The sequence below is a fragment of the Rosa rugosa genome, chromosome 2 (genome assembly GCF_958449725.1).
Source record: "Rosa rugosa chromosome 2, drRosRugo1.1, whole genome shotgun sequence".
NCBI lineage: Eukaryota > Viridiplantae > Streptophyta > Magnoliopsida > Rosales > Rosaceae > Rosa > Rosa rugosa.
Genome location: NC_084821.1, coordinates 36,363,249 through 36,385,520, shown reverse-complemented (window position 1 = coordinate 36,385,520; position 22,272 = coordinate 36,363,249). Strand labels below are relative to the sequence as shown.

Sequence of the window (22,272 nt, the reverse complement as noted above, 5' to 3'; positions counted from 1 at the left end):
TAAGCATCATCCTAATGACGCTTTCAATGCCCCTCAATCAAGGGAGTCTGAGCACAGAGATGTATGTTCTCGATGTGGAGCATTCGGTCATTGGGTACACATTTATAGAGCTCGTGAGAATATTGCCACCGCATACAAACCATATTGTGAAGCAAGAGAAACTCACTATGTGGAACAAGAAGATCAAGAAGGTGATCTCGAACTAAGGGTTGAAAGCTTCAAATCTGAATGGGATCAATAAATTGCCGATTTTGAATAAGTCTTTATTTTCCAAGAGATGTAATAAGCAATTGCCATATATTTTGTACTAAATGTCATTGGTTTAGTTTCTCTTCAATTAGGCTCATCCAAAGTGAGTATGATGTCTAGGAAGGTTTTGAGATAAGTGGTACTTAAGCAAGTTTTGGTCCACCGACATCTCTCTACCCACCTGGTCCTATTAATTTTAGAGTTATCGAAAGAAGTTAAACGACTACCTTTTTTTGCATTAGCTAGTTTTGGATTAGATTTTCTTAATGGTTAAGAAACAATGATGTACATCGTTGGCTTATGAATAAAATTTTGAGTTCTTTTCATTATGACTCTATTTTAATTCTAAGCATTTTCCTCTGTGACTACGATGGCTGGGCCATCAGGATTAGTTCAAGGACAAGGAATGGCCCAAATTTCTCTTGCCAAATGGCATCTTGATTACTGTCACTAAAACTCTCTAAGCTCCTAGGTCAAATCGAACCCAATTGAGCTATTCAAGCCAACGGATTTCATGCGGAAACACATATAGAGAACGGAAAAGAGTTCCATTGCACTACCTCTAGTAATTGCGAATAAAGACGCATCTTAGAGAAACTTATGTGTCTCTCTAGTGGATTTTATTTCACCACTATTCGAGCTATTAAAGCCAATAAAGTTATGTGAGAAGACCTCTTGGATTTAGACACATATTGGCTTTGTCATGACATGATAGGTCATCCTAGTCATGATATGATGATCCGTCTACTAAAGACTTCACACGGACATCCATTCTTTCGAGCGAAACGAAGCACGAATCAAAGGTTGATTCCTGGACTAAGTGAGACCGCCGTCGCTGCCTTTGGAGCCACCGCCAGCCTAGGGCTCGCGTAGTCCATATCCATGACGCCATGGATGGCATCTATCATGGTGATAGCGCCCCAAGTGATGCTACAATCACCAACTTTGCTTCCAATAGCGTTTCAGACGCTTATGTCTGTACCTACATGTACGTTTGCAAAGCATAATTAGCTATAATCAGCCACGCTCATCGTACCGCCAGAAGTACCAACTCCCACCAAAGTAATGTCCTACGGATAGACAGCCAGGCGGGCTACGGCCTGAACACAGGATCGTCCCCAGATCACCGCCGACGCGCCGCCACACGCTGCACCAAGACAGCATCAGAAGCTACTGAAACTGGGAACTGAAGCACTTCAGTCCCACATCGAAAACAAGGAGAAGATCGGACCTCTCCTCACCTATAAAAGGTCCTCTCTTCTCTCTTCATTATTTACGCATTAACTACTCATTTATTATTGTGCTGCCTATATGTATCAACTGACTTAGGCATCGGAGAAGTGAAGACCGCCCAACGCGGTCTCCCTCTGACGCCCTGTCTTTCATTTGGCAGCCAGCAAGGATCATCAAGTATACAGAGTAGCGGTCCGCCCACCGGACCTGCGTTAAACGGAGGTTTGGCTACCGCCAGACTTTGAGCATTAACATTGGCGCCGTCTGTGGGAACCTTTGAACAAAAGGTCATCCCATCACAACTACCATGACTAGCGGTTGCGGGGGAAACGCCGATGAGCAGGCAGACCAATCCACCATCCCCCAACCATCCAATCCAGCGGTAGGTGTTAACCGCGCACTATTCAACACTCCAACCAACCCCGGCAGTGAGACGAATCCAAGCAGCAGCCGCCCACCAGGCCAGGACCTCGCCGCCATGTACGAGCTGGCTCTGGCAGACCTTCACAAGGCAAACAGAGAGCGTGAAGAGGAGCGCAGAGAGAAGACCGAGGCCCAAAAGCAGGTGGCTACGTTGATGTCACGTTTTGATGACCTGAAAAGGACGTTGGAAAGAACCGCCAATCCGGCACAGAGCGAGCATTCGCACAGCACAAGGAGTAGTCAGCCCAACGCTGGTACATTGGTACCAGAACCAGTCGTACAGATGCAGGTTCCGCTGGACCCACCTGAACTATTGGGGATGGGACCACCGCCCATCCCCCAGCTCATGTTGGAGCAGGAGGCAGAGTCGGTACCACGCACTAACCGCTCAGAAACTAGGGCAAGAACTGAGGGCGATCCGCCTGCGCCAAGGCGTAGGCAGGCCCAGCGGAGTACATACGCCGGATCCGCCGGCGACGCAACGGCCCAAATTCTGGAGAGGATGCAACAGTTGGAACAAAGGTTGGTCCGGGCGGAGTCGGGCGCCACGCCGCCAACTCAAAGTCCACTTTTCACGTCCAGACCAGGGCCCTTCACCGCTGCAATTCTACAAGCTATCAGGCCTGCGTACGCAAAAACTCCAAAGATGTCGCATTACAGCGGTACATCCGACCCCTTCGTCCACATGGACACCTTCAAGAAGGTCACCAACAACAAGGAATTTGACGACCCCACTCTGTGCCACTTGTTCAGCGAAACACTGGACGGAGAGGCAATGAATTGGTTCTTCAAATGTCCGCCAAGATCCATTGACTCATTCAACGCACTATCACATACCTTCCTCTCCCGGTTCATCTTATTGTCCGCCGGACATCATAACACGAGCCAGCTGTTCAGCGTCAAGCAGGGAGAAAACAAATCACTAAAGGCATTCGTCACAAGGTGGCGAGCGGCAGCATCTCAGTGCCGCGATCTAGACAAATCAATGGCATCGGCGGCCTTCAAGCAAGGACTCCTCAAGGGGCCGTTCCTCTATCACCTTAACTACAATCATCCAAACGCGGCATATGACCATATCATGAGTGAGGCGGTCATTCACGCCCAGGCGGAATTCATTACATATGGAGAAGCCCCACCGCCACCGGCAACGCCAGCAAAGACAACACAGCCCACCTCCAGTCATCATGAGACCGTTAATAAAGCACCCGCCGCACCGCCAACTGACAAGAAAAGGGAATGGCCACAGGGCCACTACCAGAGCAAGCGGCAGAAGGACCAATACCACAAGGGCAACCGCCCAACCCAGGAGGATAACCGCAACAGACAAACGGAGTCTTCTCAACGGTATGCAGTGTTCACGGTCCTCACAACCTCGTACGAGGAAATATACAATCAGTGCAAGGATCAAATCCCGCCACCTCCCCCAGCAAAATACCCAAAGACGAGCAAACCTAAAAACACCGGCAGATGGTGCAGGTACCATGAAGACAGCGGCCACAATACCAACAGCTGCAACGCACTGAAAACGGCAATTGAGACCTTGTACCGTGAAGGCAAGATGGAACAGTTCAAGGTGCGCCAACCGCCACCCATTAACACAATCGACGGCGGGGCTCCAATCACGGGCATGTCTCACAGAGCCAGGAAGCGTTATGCACGCATTAATCACCCAAAGGAAGTCTGCCATATCCGTTACGAGAGATCCGCCAAAGTCCCAAAGGTGGGTTGGGAACCTATTACATTCTTAGAGGAGGAGGAGCGCGGGGTGCACCTACCCCATGATGACCCCTTCTTGGTCGACGCCATTCTTGGCAGGTTCTCAGTGGGGAGAATATTGGTAGATAGCGGGTCCGCTGTTAACGTCATCTTTAACGGTTGCTACAGCCACCTCAAGCGGAATAACAAGTTGCTCCAGGACCATGAGCCACTGCTCAGCTTCTCCGGTGACGTCACACAACCGCTCGGTTCTGACTACATGCGGTTGACTATTGGCGCTAGTCCATGTATGGCGGAGGTACATACAGAATTCATAATCGTTGATTGTCTCAGCTCATATAATGCCATCCTCGGACGACCGGCGCTCAACAAGCTTAAGTGCATTATCGCCGGATACATGCTTCTCATGAAGTTCCCCACACCTAACGGCACGGGCAGTGTGAGGGGAAGCCAGCAGTTGGCACGCGAGTGTTATTCAACGACTATAGCACGGTCAACACACCGCCATCATGTCCTGACAGTGGGAAACCAGGCACCGCCACCAAATATCTTCGAGGACCCTAGGGATGAGGAGGAGAAGTATGTAAGGAAGGAGCCGGTCAACCCGGACACATCCTTGAAAGTTGTCTGCATCTCAGACGAGCACCCTGAGCGGACAGTCCGCATAGGCGCCCAACTAGACCCAGAAGTAGAGGCAGAACTCATTCAATTCCTACGTCATAACGCCTCCGTCTTTGCATGGTCCTACGCGGACATGCCAGGTATCTCCCCTGAAATTATCACTCATAAACTGACCATCAAACCCTCCTTTTATCCCATCAAGTAGAAGCGGAGGGCCTTCGATGAGGAAAAATACCGGGCAATCGGAGAAGAGGTCGCCAAACTCCAGGACATTGGATTCATCCGCCAAGTCATCTATCCCCAGTGGATCTCAAATTTGGTAATGGTCAAAAAGCCCAGCGGCAAGTGGCGGATGTGTGTTGACTTCAAAAATCTCAACAAGGCATGCCCAAAGGATAGTTTCCCGCTACCCCGTATCGATCAGTTGGTCGATTCAACCGCCGAACATGAGCTCCTCAGCATGATGGACGCTTTCTCCGGATACAATCAGATCAAAATGCACCCCAGCGACCAGGAATGCACCACCTTCACCACCGACAAAGGCCTCTACTGCTACAATGTCATGCCTTTCGGTCTGAAGAACGCCGGTGCAACTTACCAGCGGTTGATGAACGCCATGTTCGCTGAGCATCTGGGAAAAATCATCGAGGTCTACGTGGACGACATGCTAGTTAAGAGCATAAAGGCCGACGGACATGTGACAAACCTCAGGATCATAGTAACCATTCTCTTGGCCTATGATATGCGCCTCAACCCGGAAAAATGTTTCTTTGCAGTCACCGCTAGCAAATTCCTGGGATACATTGTCAGCGAGCGGGGCATCGAGGCTAACACAGACAAGGTCCAGGCCATCCTTGACCTGGCGGACCCTGAGTATAAGGTACACGTCCAGTGCCTCCAGGGCAAGTTAACCGCCCTTTCTCGATTCATCTCTCGACTCACTGATAAGTGTGCCCCATTCTTCAAACTCCTCAAAACAACGAACAAGAAGGTCATCGACTGGAATCCAGAATGTCAGGCGGCGTTCCAGGGCCTGAAGGAATACCTGGCGGCAGTCCCTCTCCTCTCTGTCCCTGTCCAAGGAGAAACCCTATTCATATACCTAGCGGTATCCGCATCGGCGGTAAGTTGCGCAATTGTCCGAAGGGAAGGCCAAGATGAGCTCCCAGTTTTCTACGCCGGCAGAGGCATGAACGAAGCAGAAACAAGGTATCCTCCCTTGGAGCAACTGGCCCTCGCACTTATCGTTGCCGCCAGGCGCCTCCGCCAATACTTCCAGGCTCACACGATCCATGTGTTAACCAATCAACCGCTGAGGCAAGTAATGCAGAACCCTGAGTACTCGGGGCGCCTCAGCAAGTGGGCCATTGAGCTCAGCTAGTTCGACATAGAATACAAACCAAGAACCGCCATGAAGGGCCAGGCAGTGGCGGACTTCATCGCTGAACTCACCGAACGTCAACCTGAACCCGATATAGAGATAGTGCCCAGAGCGGAAGTGGTAACCGTGGGGGAGGCAAGTCCCCTCCAGTCAGATTGGAACCTACATGTGGACGGATCCGCCAGCGCCAAGGCCAGCGGCGCCGGAGTCATCTTAACAGGACCTGGGGGACTGAACGCGGAGTACGCGTTGAAATTCAACTTCAAAGCTTCAAACAATGTGGCGGAGTAGGAGGCACTTATCGCCGGTCTGCTCCTCGCCATTGACTCAGGGGTTGACAGCGTCAACATATTCAGCGACTCTCAATTAGTCGTTAACTAGGTCAACGACAGCTTCCAAGCCAAGGACCAGCAGTTAGCGGCATACTTGGGATACGTCAAAACGTTGCTAAAAAAGTTCAACTTTCACACCATCACACAAATCCCCAGGGAAAAGAACGCCAAGGCTGATTCACTGGCGAGACTGGCAACCGCCCAGCCGCATCAAAGTCCAGCGGACACAAAGGTAGAATGCCTTGACAAGCCAAGCATCACAAAGACCCTAGCAGAGATCTTCAACATTGAAATCAACCCTAGCTGGATGGACGAGATCACTGCATACAAGCGCAGCGGCACATTACCAGAGGAGAGCAACCCGCTACAATATCCAGAATGGCAAGCTTTACCGCCAGGGGTTCACTCACCCCAACCTCCGCTGTTTAACCCCGGAGGAAGGAAAGGTCGTGTTGGCAGGAATCCACGGCGAGGAGTGCGGAAACCACTCGGGCGCCAGATCCCTGGCCAATCGCACAATGCGACAAGGCTACTTTTGGCCTACGCTTGGTGAGGACGCCCGGCAGGTGTCAAGATCTTGCCACAAATGCCAGCAGTTCGCCGATCTCCCGCATGCGCCGGCGGAACCACTTTCAATCATCATCGGTCCATGGGTTCACTCTACATGGGGCCTCGATTTGATGGGAAAATTCCCAACCGCCAAAGGACAGTTCAAGTACATCATTGTTGCTATCGACTACAACAGCAAGTGGATAGAGGCAGAACCACTGACAGCCATCACTACCGCCAAAGTCATTCACTTCCTCTGGAAAAACATTTACTGCCGCTATGGCGTCCCACACACAATCATTACAGACAACGGCACACAGTTCAACAACGAGGAGCTCATTTCATTCACCGCCAATCTGGGCACCAAGATGAGCTTCGCATCTGTCGCCCATCCCCAAACCAACGGCCAGGTCGAAGCAGCAAACAAGATAATCAAGAAGCTGCTAAAAAAGAAACTCGACACTGCCAAGGGCTTGTGGGCGGAAAAGCTTCCAGAAGTGCTATCGGCCATCAGGACGACTCCATCCTCCGCCACTGGTGAAACCCCCTTTTGTATGACGTTCGGAACTGAGGCCGTTCTGCCTGTCGAGGTAACTCAACCCACCGTTCGGGTCGAGTGCTACCGCCCAGAGACCAACGACGATGGCATCAACCTGGACTTGGACCTCCTAGAGGAAAAACGACACAAGGCCCATTTGCAAAACCTACAAAACAAGCAACGAGTATCGTGTTTCTACAACGCCAGAGTCAAGGCCCGGAACCTCCAACTGGGGGACTGGGTAATGAAGGAAGTCATTCCACAACCAACAAAACTCCGCCCAACTTGGGAAGGTCCATACAAAATAGTAGACTTGGGAAGGTCCATACAAAATAGTAGAAGTCGTTAGCCCAGGCACCTTCTACTTAATGGGCAAGGATGGCGTCACTACGACCCACCCTTGGAATACCGAACACCTTCGGTATTACTACAAATAGTCATGTCGCTACCCAGGAGCATCTTGACTTAGCTAAATTTTTGTTCAATATTTAGCTAAGGGAAGCTACCCAACGGGTACATCCCTACTTTTGTTAACACTGACCAGTCAGTTATCAATGAAACGAGGAATTATTCAAACCATTGTTACCAAGTCTAGCACTGAGGGCAGCTGGCAACGCCAGTAATCGTCAGCGGACCACATCCGCTACGTTGTGCACTTGGACCAATCTTAATTCCTTTAATATTTCATTGATTGCAAAAGAAAATCCTAAGTCAAAACTCTAGCGGTATAGACATGTCATCACAAAACGTCAAAAATTCCATACTTCATATATTCAGGGCTGGGACTCCCCACCCAAAAATAGTCCTTACATTCAAAAAAAAAAAAAAAAAGTACATATATCTTCAGCCTCAGCGGCTACACAATCATATGAAAGCAAGTCCGGCATCTCAGGGGTTGGCCCCGGCATCGCCTACTTCGGACTGCGGCGGCTGTACGCAGCTTACTTGGTCAGTCCCTCGAGCGGTGGGACTTGGCGTCTCTATGGTCCCATCCGCCGGAGTATGATACCCACTGCCTGAGCTGCCGCCTCCTGCTAAGGGACTGGGTACTGGCGGGAGTTTCTTCGTCGGCGCTACATTCTTTGCTTGCGGCACCTTGGGCAGGGATGCCTTCGCCCAGTCAATGGCACCCTTCGCTTGCAGCATCTCCACGTTCGCTAGGGCGCCGGCCTTCGCCGATTCATTCATCGCGTTTTTGTATTCCGCCGACTGCTTGAATTTATCCACAGCGGCGGCGGCGGCTCGGCTTCCCTCGTCCCTCAGCCGGGTCACCTCACCCTCCAGTCTCTTCACCTCCCCTTGCCTGGCGGCAGACTCCCGCTGCAGGATATCAATTTTCTTATCCTTGGCGGCCACCCGCTCTTGCAGCAAGGCCATGTCCTGCTCCAACTTGGAGACATGATCATTTCGTTCTATGTCCCGCTGGATAGCCACGTCTAGCTTGCCACGAGCGTCCGCAGCATCACAGTCAGCCTTCATCAGGTGTCGCTCCACATCCGCCAGCCTGTCCTTGGCATCCACCAGCTCCCTCTCAAGTCTCTTAACCTCCTCCCGGAGATGTACCTCAATTCGGGGTTGCTTGGAGGCCGCCAAGAACATTTCGTTCAGCCCAACCGCCAGGTGCCCAAAGGCTGAGCTAAAGGGGGACTGCTCGATCGCCGTTGGCCGCGTCATCCCTGCTAGACCGCCGAACCCCAACCGCTCGCACAGATGATAGAGAAACTCCTGCTCACTGTCGGTAATGAACTCGGTGAAGGCGGCAAACGAGTCCAGATCGCTCACAGGTCTCTCTCTCTCGGCCGTCACGGGGGCCTTCAACTGGTCCTGTCGGGCCTTCTTCTGCATGTGGACCTCGAGGGTCTCGTCCTCATCCTCCTCCCCGGCCGAGTCGTTTTGGCGCCGCTTCCGCAGGATCCCCCGTGTATCTCCAGTGGGCGCAGCCCTGGACCCCTTGTGCGGTTGTCTCCCCACCGCAGTAGTGGCAGCCCCCGCCGGCACCACAACTATTTCTTTCTGTGGCCCACGTCGAGTGGCGACCACTCTTTCCTTCTGCGGCACGGTAGAGGACCTCTTTTTTCCCCCGCCCGCATTTCTATCCGCCTGCACGCTGGGCAGACCGTCAGCCCCTAGGTGGGAGTGGTGCGGCATGGGCAGCACCACCGGAACCTCGGATGCGCTCACCTCTAGAGTCTCCGGGTTCACCACTGTCCTTTGGGCCGCCTCCCCTGACGCATACATCGCCTCCAAGAAATTGTCGATCTCCGCACGATCCATGGCTTTGTCAAAAGCGTCGCGGCTCGCTTTGTTGCCTGGCGGAGTATCTGAGAATATGCAAACACCCGTCAGCATTAACCAAGTTATCGAGAGATACAATGTGGCGGAGATCTCTTACCAATAGCGCGCGTTAGTTGTAGATCGACCAACAACTCCCAGCCGGTGAGGAGACGGAAGTCCAGCAAATTGCGATTCTTCCAACAGCCTTTGATACGCGCAACACGGCACTCTTCCTCACCCGTCAGGTTATAACGCAGTCCCGCTACAAAACAAGAGGCAAGGCGTCAGTAAAACGATTGCAATACATGTACAATAAACCGCCAACTATGTTCAGCGGAGATCGACGGACAACCTCGGATTGGCTGAAACTCCGACTTAATCCTAAACGTCGGCTCCCCCTCGTTGGACTCCGCTTGATACTCCCACCCCGTCGTTGCCACGCAAAACGTCCCCCGCCAGTAGGACATCGAATCCCTCAAATTCTCTATCAGCTTGGGCGCTCCCTGCCGGCGGCTCAAATTTACTTGCCCTCTGCAACCATGGCGATTCACGTACACCAGTTCGTAGAAGTGCAGTACCTCCGCCACAGTCGGCCCCTCGCACCCGGATAGCCGCCACAGTGAGTTCATCGCCAGCATCAACCGCCACATGTTGGGACAGATCTGCCCAAAGGCGACGCCGAACTCGCACACCAAGATCTGAAGGTTGGGTACAAGCGGCAACGTCACTCCTTGGCGGAATATCGCCTCGTGAACAGCAGCGAACCCCGCTGGAAGAATTGAGGCCTTCTCATCCGCCGTCGGTTGGCGAAGTTTCACCACTCCCGGCAGCCGGTATATCCGCTTCATCTGGTTGACAGCGGCGGCAGTCATCCGCCCCCCCCCCCGCCTCGTCAACGGGGGTCCCATCCTGGAGAACCCACGCCGACTCTGTTTCCTCCCCCGTCACATTTCCCCCGTCAGCGGAACCACTGGCGGCGCTGTTACTTGCTAGCCGCTCCTCACTCCTATTCCGCGCAGCAGCATCCTCACCCGCCCTAGAACTCTCCGGACGCGACGTACGGCCCATGACTACTTCCCAGGGTATGGTTTGTAGCGGCTCGATGTCTAGCGGCTCCGGCAGTGAGGTTCCTGCACGGGCAGACGGACGCAACGAGTCAATAAAAACCCTATCCGCCGCACTGATTGACACGTCAGACCCGGAGTCCTCACTGCTCGAGATCTCTATGACGTTGGCCATCCCAAACCCTAAAACCCAAATCAGTTAGCCCACAGAAGGATCTAACCTATCCCTACATCAGGTATAGCAAAGAACACCACGAATAGCTACCCAAAAAATACCAAAATATGAACAAACCCCCTCAACCCAGATTCAACCATCTAGCAAAACCCTAACTGACAACTCTCTGTCAAACACCATAACCTAACCCCAAATCTCACCCTACACCCCCGACGAACATCAAGAAAACCAGTTCACACACCAATCCCAGAAACAACCACCAAACCCATAAATCGACAAAAACACGAATCCGACAAGAAGGATAACCAGAACACTAACCTCAGTCGTGAACTCTCTGGCGTACTGATGCTCGCTATGCCCCGACGACCGAAGTTTTCGTCTCTCCGACCACGAGAACTCCACCAACGCGCGGCACTCTCTCTCTGCAATCTGGGATGGGCAGAGCTTGAAGACGACTAAGGTTCGAATTGTTTTTGTGATGTCCCTTCTCGATGCGTTCCCCCCCTTTTATGTCCACATCAGAGGCTTTTGGGCCGTCCGCTAGAAAACGACATCACACCCCAGCCGTACACGTGTCCCCTGCTCGCACTAACCCTCCGGGTTAACCGAGGCGTCGCCTCGGTTACGAAATCCATCATTACTCGCATTAATGGCGAGAAGACGGCCAGACTGAGGAGACGCGTCTCCGCACGCTAACCCTCTAGTTATTTGCCACGTGTCAACCGTCGTCGGACGAGGCGTATCATGGAAGCAATCACAAGTACACCCTTCTCCAAGTGACGGTCTCCGCTGGGCGAAACCCCGCCAGCGGAACTTCTCACTTGTCATCTCCAAGTGACTGTCCCCGCTGGGCGAAACCCCGCCAGCGGAACTTCTCACTTGTCCTCTCCAAGTGACGGTCTCCGCTGGGCGAAACCCCGCCAGCGGAACTTCTCACTTGTCATCTCCAAGTGACTGTCTCCGCTAGGCGAAACCCCGCCAGCGGAACTTCTCACTTGTCCTCTCCAAGTGACGGTCTCCGCTGGGCGAAACCCTGCCAGCGGAACTTCTCACTTGTCCTCTCCAAGTGACTGTCTCCACTGGGCGAAACCCCGCCAGCGGAACTTCTCACTTGTCCTCTCCAAGTGACGGTCTCCGCCAGCGGAACTTCTCACTTGTCCTCTCCAAGTGACTGTCTCCGCTGGGCGAAACCCCGCCAGCGGAACTTCTCACTTGTCCTCTCTAAGTGACGGTCTCCGCTGAGCGAAACCCCGCCAGCGGAACTTCTCACTTGTCATCTCCAAGTGACTGTCTCCGCTAAGCAGAACCCCGCCAGCGGAACTTTTCACTGGCTGTTATTCACGAAGTCTCCCAGCAGCGGAACTTCTCCCTTGTCATCATGCAAACGGGGCGTCTTCCGCTACACACCTCTAGCGGAAACCTCTTTTATCTGGCAAGTCGCGTACTTTATTCAGCGCGGTACCGCTCAATAAAGTAACGCCAAGCACGTCCACTGGACGCTGTTTACTGCTGTAAACCAGCGGGGGGACACCCGCCAGCGGCGGATCCCGAGGCCACGCCTCATTCTGACAAACGACCGCCACGCGGCGTTACAGTCAGGTTGTCCCTACGGGACACGGGGACTAGTCAACAGTCTACGACGGCCCTGATCAGGTACGTTGACACCCGTCACTCGGGTACTAAAGATTGGGCTCGCTACCCAACACCCTCTGCTCCGTGCAGCTCCCCTTCACCAAACAAATTTTGCGACCATCCGGAGGTCCATCTTAGCCGGGGAGTGGGGGACTCCCTGGGGGGCCTAGCAGGGGCCCGCCCGAAAGGGTATAAAGCGTTTGCTCAGTAATATCCATGGCTGACAACGCACTGACGCTAATTATGCTTTTGCAAAGTCTAGCGGAAGAAAACGCTTCAAACCGCCGATCAACTCCCCAACCAAGATTGCCCTCCTTGACTGGGGACTTGGGGGACTTGTACCTACATGTACGTTTGCAAAGCATAATTAGCTATAATCAGCCACGCTCATCGTACCGCCAGAAATACCAACTCCCACCAAAGTAATGTCCTACGGATAGACAGCCAGGCGGGCTACGGCCTGAACACAGGATCGTCCCCAGATCACCGCCGACGCGCCGCCACACGCTGCACCAAGACAGCATCAGAAGCTACTGAAACTGGGAACTGAAGCACTTCAGTCCCACATCGAAAACAAGGAGAAGATCGGACCTCTCCTCACCTATAAAAGGTCCTCTCTTCTCTCTTCATTATTTACGCATTAACTACTCATTTATTATTGTGCTGCCTATATGTATCAACTGACTTAGGCATCGGAGAAGTGAAGACCGCCCAACGCGGTCTCCCTCTGACGCCCTATCTTTCATTTGGCAGCCAGCAAGGATCATCAAGTATACAGAGTAGCGGTCCGCCCACCGGACCTGCGTTAAACGGAGGTTTGGCTACCGCCAGACTTTGAGCATTAACAATGCCTAACCAACTTTGCTTCCAATAGCGTTTCAGACGCTTACCCATTTACTAGTCATTTGGACGGTAAACAACAACTACTTTCACTTTTTACTTTGTTTCGATACTTTTAGTGGCCCTAAAAGTTGACTTTTGTTCGGGTCCAAATTTGAGAACATTTCTTTCATGAAAGTTGTAGGGGACGTTAAACCGAGCGCGTGCATATGTGGTACGTAAAAATCGGAGTTCGTATGAGGAAGTTATAAGCGAAATACGAAAGTTACTGTAGATGGTAGATAGTATATATTTGAATTTTTACTGTGGCCAGGTAAAACTCTCTCTCTCTCCCCCCGTGCTCTCTCTCTCTCTCCTCCCCGATCTCTCTCTCTCTTCGGCTCGCCTGCAACTCCATCATCTGGCCACGTAGGGACGAGCTACGACCATCGATCGGTTCCTCTCCTTATCCTCGACTCGTCTGTGGCGATGGAACACTGTGCCTTGGCCGGAAAACGGCGGGAGACAGCCGAGAACTCCACGGCCCCGTTTTGAGTCAATGCGTCGATCTCCCAACTCCGGCCACCAAAAACAGTCAGACCAGGCCCATTAGGAGCGCATTGAGACGAAGAGCATCCTCCCCAAAGCTTTTGCCGAGAATCGAAACGTGGAGGGAGAACTGACGGCTGGAAGCTACGGGTCACTATTCACGAATCGGGTTCAAGCTTCTCCTTAATTGTTTTGGTACTTCTAGTCGTTTTCTGGATTTGTTGTAGTTGAGAAAGTTGTTCGTATGGTTGAGACGAAGCTGCTGCCAAAATTTGGTGGCCATTGGAGCTGGTGGCGGTGGCGCCGCCACTATGGGCAGCGGCGCGTAGGGCAGCTTTTTAATTTCAATTTTTAGCTAGTTAAATCCTATAATTATTGTAGAGGTTGATTATGTGATTTTGGTGAATTTTGGAGAAGTTTGACATCGATTGTGAATTTCCGAATTTTGGAGTTTCGGAAGTCGATTTATGGGAAATCTGACCTTCGGATATACCTTGTTTCCGCTATGGAATTCTGTAATCGACGGATTGATATTAGTGGTGACGTTTGGGTTGAATTGGAGAAGTATTAGAGATGTTGGTTTACGTGGGGTTTCGGGTTTCGGTTTAGAATCGTATTAAGTGTTGAATTGTTGTTTACGGAATATAATTTTGTACAGGACGAGGTACCGACCCATCGCTCGACGAGGTTCCTTACGCTTGGGTGCCACGTTAGCCATATACTGTGAATGGACTTTTTATTTTAAGTGATGCATGAAATATTGTTTCATAATTAATTATTACGTTTATTGATTTGAGAATATAAATTGGTTTATTGATTTGGATTTCGGATTTTGAATTTGATCAGGATTTATCTCGGGTATAATTTTGGAATGATTTTGGCTCTAAGTTTTAAAAGGATATTGTGAATTTCGAAATAAAGTATGATTTTTGATTTATTAATGATTTTTGACCAATTATTTTCTGAGGTGATTTCCAGAATTAAATATATTTCTATTTGTCGATTTGTGATTTCTGAAATATTTTCAAAATGGGATTTCGATGGTGTTATATTTCGTATTTGTTTATCGACCTTTGGTTTTGGCATTGGGAATGCCTTAATGATGATTTTGGAGTTGGTTTTGTTTCTGATTTACGATTTATAATTTGATCTCGCCTATTTGCTATTGATTTGAGATTATCTTGACGTGTGGGACATATCGTCGATTTTTGTGGAATTATCACGAGATTTACCAAGTGTGGTTGGGAATCGTACTCGTGCTTTCTTTGGCGAGATTTGGGGAAGCTTTATGGATTTACTGTTTTTCGTATGGTTTTTAACCCACCATACCTAGGTCGTTATATTTTATTGCTAGCTGGCCTATTAGTACTCCTCCCCGCTTACTATGTGTTTGTGGATGAGTTGAGCAGAGTATGGGTTGCTCAAGAGTGTGGGACACTCCGACCCGAGCCTGGGAGGCTCTCTTATTCGTATGGTGATGACTTCTTCCCCATACTCTGTTGTTACTTGATTAGCAGGGCTAATTTGATTTTGTTTAACCAGCGGGGCTAGTATGTTCTCACGAGTTTTCGAGTTTAAAGAAATGTGTTTTATAAATGTTGCATGCATTGGATTTTTTTATAAAGGAATAAATGTGGGAAAGTATAAACTCCCTCTTCTTTACAATTATTTATTTTTGTCCACTCATGCTAACAGTTTTATGTACTTTCCCCCTGGGCCCTTCGGTTTCTTTTTCCCAGTGTGCAGGTTAGATTAGTTGAGGTCGGGCGTACATGGAATCGAGGCATAGTCATCAGCATAGCTTCCGTGTTTTCATTTTATTTATGTTTTCCTTGTTTACCTTGGATTAGAATTGCTCTGATAACCTATGGGATTAATGGTGTTGAGTTGAGACTTGTATTTGTGAAATTAGAGATGATATAATTTTGGGAGCAGGGTGGCTCCAGGGATATAATATTGGTTTGTTAGAAATGTGAATGTGTTTCTACAGGTTTTGGGTAGTCCATTTTTAGGGGTGACTCTGCTGAATTTTCGGTAGAGTTATTCTTAAGTTGGGCCCCACAAGACTCGGATTTCAGGGTGAAATTCGGGGCGGGTCCTATCATTGTGCCATTGTGCACTTGTAATGCTGCTTATACTACACTCTTAGCAAATATTACATGGTGATGGGCTCTTTCCCCAGATCATCTCATTCAGTCAATTCGACTTGACAATGCTAGAGAGCTTACATCGAAGACTTTCGATGATTATTGCATATCATTGGGACTGATGTTGAACATCATATCCCCATGTACACACCTAAATAGTCTTGCGGAAACGAATACAATGGTATCCCAGATGTGAGCCCCCGAAAATTTTGTTTAATTTTTAGAAGGTAATTTTTCGCCAATAAGATTTTCCGCAAGGTGATTTAAGTGAAGGAAGTGACTTTGGAGATTAATTGGGTGTCGAGACCACCTATTGGGCCTTACGATTTAAGTTTGGGCTAGAGTCCTTTGTTTTGGGCCTAGGACGAAGTCAAGAATTAATTTAGGAAGTTCCGACGAAAAATGAATTAAAGAAAAGTCACGAGCCCAAAACCGAAAGCAATTAGCTAGAAGAGTTTTGTAATTCGTCACAAGGGCAAAATGGGTATTTCACGAGCATTAGTATAAATAGAAAGTTACAAGTAGAAAACCCTAAAATCCCAAATTCTTCCCTTTCTCTTCTCAGCCGCGCGTTATCCTCTCCCCCGACCTCTCTCTCTCGTCCTCTCTGCCATCACCGGAAAACTCCAACTCTGGCCACTATCTCGCAAAACCGCCACCACCCATCAATGCAGTACCTGAATCTGACCCAAACCCAAGAGAAATTGAAGCCATGCATCAACCCCGACCTCTCTCTCTCTTCTTCTTCCCTCTGCCACCACCGGAGACTCCAGCTCCGGCCACCATCTCAACACACCACCTCCACCAATCGAACCAGGACCCAATTCCGACCTAAACCCAACAAGAATTACCGGCATGCACCGCTTCCAACCACCACATCCAACCACCATAGTTCCCGCCACCATGCCTAGCCAGAAAGGCTACCTCCGATCACTTTCTCCACTCATCGCCACCACAAATTGATTCAGAACAAGCCACTCGCCCAAAACCCGAAGCCTTTGCATCGTCTGACGCCGGAAGACCACCGAACACACCTCACTTTAGAGTCCTGTCATTGCCCGCCTCCGATCTCCAACTTCCAGCCACGATTGAGCCAAACCACCACCATAAGTGGAGTCAGCGTGTTCTTGTTCGCCAGAACCCCATGGTTCCGATCTCTGGTTCCACCCAGAACTCTTACACGCGCCGCCACAGGTGCGTGGACCACCGTAGCTCCGCCGCTCATGGTTGTCGGATCTTCGGGACTTCTCGATTAGGTAATTTAACGATTTCTTTTTAGCTGGAGCTTCTAGTTTGAGTAGAGTGAACCCTAATAACTTGTTGTTTGGTTTGGAGGAATTGAGGTCTGCGAGATTGTAAGGTTTTGGAGAAGAGAAGTGTAGGGTCAGTTTCCATTGAGAATGGACTGAGGTAAGGGTTACGAACTCCATGTTTGGATGTGAATTTGGTTAAGAATTGGACTGCTGATTTTGTTGTGCTCGTTAGGTGTTTCAAAACGGTTGTCGATGGTGGAATGCAGCTACAATGGATTTCTAATTTGGAAAGGAGAATGGTAAGGTTCTGGATTTTGGTTTTACCCGTGGTGAAATTATCTTGGATGTATTCTGTTGTAGTTTGGGTTTGTTGAGAATGTGCAAAGTTAGTAAAGTGATGGGTGTTGTGACAAATGAAATGTTGTACAAGAATGTAATCGGTGCTTTAGCGTTATGACTTAAGGATTGATAAATGAGAATGGAAAGAAAGTTGGATGCTAAATTTGGTAATTGGCGTAGGTTTTTGGTTGAGGAATAATTTGGTTAAGTAACCAAAAAGGGAAATCCATTTAGTAAATACTTTGATGATTAAAAAGGGGAATTAAGGAAACTACGGTGTATCAATGAAAATAGAAGGTCTACTAAGTTGACCAAAAAGTCAATCATGGACCATTGATTTGTTAAATTCTCCATGTCCCGAAAATTGAGAGAAATTTATTTATTGAATTGTTCGGGAATGGAAATTGTCATTTGTTTTCTTAAAGTAAAAAGGGTAAAGAAATACAGGTCAAAGTACTAAGCATGACCACCATATCCCAAATGGTTCAAATGCAATATCATTTGGATTATTTGGGAATGGATAGAAGATTTTTATGTTAAAGGATAATCCGGTGGTCTTTAAGGAAATTAAATAAATGCTTTGGTTGTTCGGTTAGTTGAGTTATTATGAAGTCAAGTTACTTATTGGTTTAATTTTATTATAAAGGACTCGAGCATGTGCACTTGGATTTGGACAAATGATTGAAAGTCGGGAACGAACCCGAATATGGACGAGCACTCCATATCCAGGTAGGGTGAGCTGTCCCTTCCTTGTTAGAGGCTTTTCAGTATATGTGGAATGCTATACTAGGATAGTATGTTGCCTGTAAGAACGTTTTTGGTTGTTCATTAGTCGATGCCTCGTGATACATATGTTTTCAGAACTGATAATTGCTAATTGCGAAAACCGAGGCTAGACTTGCATGTTGAGATACTGTACCCTTGTATGTTTGTACTTGTGACCTGAAAGTGAATGAGACCTAGACGCGTAGATTCCTAGGGATCCCACGGTGTCGATAACCGTGAACCTCCAGAGGGGGCCGTGCTCCTATGTTTGTCGAGGAAGAGTGAGTACAGACAGTGAACCAGTCATAGGAGACTCAGGCCCAGGAAATGGACACTTTCGCTACTTGTAGTCACAAGGACTACAGAGTAGTTGGCCGGTTCTCGAAGGATGACGAACTAGGTCGGTCACCGATTTGTTTTAGATTGGCCGGCAGGTAAGTATCTCGGAGCTCCAAATTGTGTGAAACATACTGCATATGTTTTATAAAAGAGATAAATGTTTGTGGTTGCCTATTTTAAAAGTATTTTCGATAAACGTGCACAATATTATGTAGTAAATATTTTCAAGTATATTATTATTTTTCAAACCTAGCCTGGTTGGGTCGGCCCCTACTGGGCATGCGAGGATGAAAGCTCACCCCTACAATAGTGTGCAGGTTTCGAGCATGTGGTCGGGAAGCGTACAGGGGAGGCACATGGCCCGGCTTGGCGCATTCTTTGATTTTACTAAAATAAGGTTTTGGGTCCATTGTCGGATTTTGAAGTAACTTATTTATTTACTTTTTTTGTTATTTATTTATTTGTTTCTTCTCGCTTATTTACAAAACTTTGGGAGACCCGTAACCCTGGGGCGCGTCTCTCATACTTGTATTTACTTAGTAATTTGTTATTTTCCAAATTGGGCTCCTATTGTAAGCCCAAATCCTTTAGCCCACTTTAAATTCCGCTTTTGAAAATATGTTGTTAGGTTGCTAGAATGATTTGTCCAAGAAAGTGTTTTGTAAACCAACAGTCTGAACCCAAAAGGCCTTGCGATTTCGGGTTGATGAGTTATCGAGATGTCATTCGTGACATGTCGGTTCCTCATTGGCTCGGAGTCGTGGCGCTGTGGGACCCCCCTCTCGGGTCACCACACCAGACATTGTTTATGCACAACAATCTCCCTATATCCGCTTGGGGTGATGCAATATCGCATGCAGTTTTGCTAATTCATCTACTATCCACCGCCACTCAATCTATCTCTGCGTTACAACTGGTGACTGGGTACAAGTATCTCGTACTTACGCATATTTGAGGGCGCAATATATGTGCTAATTGCGCCGCCACAGTGCATCATGATGGGTCATCACTGATGAATGGGAAAATACGTTGAATTTGAGACTCCACCAATGGCCCGCCACTTAATACCTTTGCTAGGCGATCTCTTAATCGCTAGATTTGCGGATTGTCACTTTGATGAGACAGTCTTCTCGTCGTTAGGGAGAGATAAGAACACAGATGTTCAACAGGAACGATAGGAATTGTCGTGGTCTGTCCCCACTATGTCTCATCTTAATTCCCGTTAAAGTGATGAGATCACACATATCTACTGCAAATATGCATGCAAGGATGGACTTCCCTACGAGAGGACGTAACGCCACCCTACACGGAGGTAGGCATGGTACCAACGTCATAGAGAGTGGCACTCTAGCATTACAGGCCATGGTCCCAGCTAGGATGCGAGGGAGGTTCGTGGGTTCAAAGGATACTTTGGTACAATTCAATCATTTGATCATCGACACTCAAAATCCGTCTCATGAGAATGTTCCAGATTAAGGTTATCTTTGGGAGACGCCTCAATATCATAACCTACTCTTGAGAATATAGAGCTCCCTAAAAATTACACTAGTGTACATGAGATGTGGGATAAAAACTCCATCATGATTGATGATGTATTCGCGCATTTCATTGCACATGAGTTATTTGAGTCTGATGATATCGAACCACGCTCTGTTGATGAATGATGAATGACAATGTAGAGAAAGTTAGCCTGAATGGAAAGATGCGATCCAGGTTAAGTTGGATTCTCTAACAAAGAGGAAGGTTTTTCGAGGCAGTGGTGCCAACACCTCCTAACAAAAAACTTGTTGTCTAGTAGGTGTTCGTTAGAAAGCGTGATGAGAAAATGAGATGGTAGTCTCGCCTTATGGCGCAAGCCTTCTCACAAACGCTTTGGAATCGACTACGAGGAGACATATTCTCCCGTAATGGATGTCATTGGACTCCACTACCCTATCAGTTTGGTAGTTTCCGAATAACTGAACATGCAGCTTACGAATGTGGTCACTACGTATCATTATGGGGATCTAGATACAAAATATACATGAAGGTTCCTGGTGGACTTCATTTACCCAAGTCAAGTGGCTCTAGACCAAGGAGCGCGTTTGCAATGAGGTTGAGACGCTCACTAAGTCATTACTTGATTGGGAAGGGATATGTAAATGCCCGTGCTGTTCTATGACAAGTTTAGAATTCTATCGCGGTTCATGTTGGTGACACGATCTTCATTGGAACCCCTTAAAGAGGTAAGGGAAACCGCTGAACACTTAAAATCCGAGTTTGAGATGAAGGATCTTGGGAGAACACGATTTTGTCTCAGTTTGGAACTTGAGCACCGTGTTGATGGATGCTTAGCTGTTTTGACGATGTCAAGCCTTCAAGCACGCCCATGATTGTCCGTAGTCTTGATCCTAAAAAGGATCCTCTTCATCAGAAGAATGATGACTAAGATGTGCTATAGGCAGAAATGCCCTACTTGAGTGCAATAGAAGCATTATTGTACTTAGCTTAATGCACAAGACTGTGCATCTCATTTACAGTGAACTTATTAGCTAGATATAGCTCTGCGCCAATGCGACACCATTGGACTGATGATATGGGCTTGTTCTATCCCTACAAAGAGATGATGGATTCAGACCCATCACACAGCAGGAACGCCGCCAATACTGGCTTACATCATCTATCCCCATCCCAAAACGACATTAGTGTTTAAGAAGGTTTTGTTGATGCTGGGTACCTCTCTGACCCACATAAATGTCATTCCCAAACTGGTTATGTGTTCACCATGGGTAATACCGCGATATCTTAGAGGTCTATAGAACAGACCCTAGTCGCTACTTATTTGAATCATGTAGAGATCATTGCTCTTCACGAAGCGGTTTGTGAATGTTAATGCTTGGATCCGTGGGGATCTAATTAACGATAAGTAAAGAGAGAGAGAGCGACACAAGCGAAGTATAGTGGTTCACCTCCCGCCTTAGCAGGAGATTACGTCCACTTGAAAGCTTATACTAGTGTGCGTCGAGCCTTGCGGCCTAACATGATTACAAAGTGTGTTGTAATGGAGTGAATGGAGTTGTGGGAGGAGACATTCCTTTTATAGGTGAATGAATGCTTCTCCTTTACATTGTTTTCAATGTGGGACAAGTAACAACTATTCTAGTATAGAAATGCCTAGTTGTGAGGGCATGTTTGCAAGGCCGGAAAGGTGGCTTCCCAGCGACGGATTTGCGACTTCCGGATACCGTAGCGTAGCTTGAACATAGGGCTACAAGATGCAAGTCTCGGTTGGGCCTCACCATGGCTTGTGGATGTCCCAAAGAGGGTGTTACTTATGCTTGGTGATGTAGCAAATACTCCATATTGTTGGAGGTATGTACAAGTCCCCGAAGTCCCCAAGTAAGAGGAGCTTCTTGGTTGGGGAGTTATACACATGATGTCACCAAGCATAAGTAACCGGGCGGTACGGAGCCCCTACAAGTCCCCGAACTCCGTAAGCAAGAAGGGACTCATTAACCTGCACAACAAAGACAAAAAACAGGCATACGTAGAATGCTCGTTGCATTGGGCAACAAATGTGAGTTGTATGGATATGCGTTGGCATATATAAAAGTATGGGGTGCGTGATACATGTTGATGTATACACGCGAATGGCGCCGAGTACGATCGATTATGACGCACAAACTCGAGAGCTCGTATGGTCGTGTGAGCATATGGATTGCATATGATAAATGTAAGTTGTATGAGCGCTGCGAAGGTAAGCGTTTGTTTGGTTGTCGCTCGTATTAATGGAACGCGAAAAGGATTCAATTTGTCGCAAGCGACAAATGGTAGAAAAATTCCATGTTCCATTAACGAGTGGTGTGTCGAGTAGACATGAATGTGAAGCTTGGGA

General features: G+C 48.5%; 1 long non-coding RNA gene across 2 annotated transcripts; it reads left to right on the top strand.

Moving 5' to 3' along the window:
• The first annotated feature begins 16,254 nt into the window (after window positions 1-16,254).
• LOC133732577 (uncharacterized) lies at window positions 16,255-18,984 on the top strand. Of its 2 annotated transcripts, XR_009857190.1 has the most exons (5): window positions 16,255-16,958; window positions 17,038-17,112; window positions 17,188-17,254; window positions 17,941-18,023; window positions 18,709-18,984. It is a non-coding gene; the product is annotated as an uncharacterized LOC133732577 (long non-coding RNA). The 2 variants fall into 2 exon arrangements; XR_009857189.1 differs by having other exon boundaries at window positions 16,255-17,112.
• The last annotated feature ends 3,288 nt before the right edge of the window (window positions 18,985-22,272 follow it).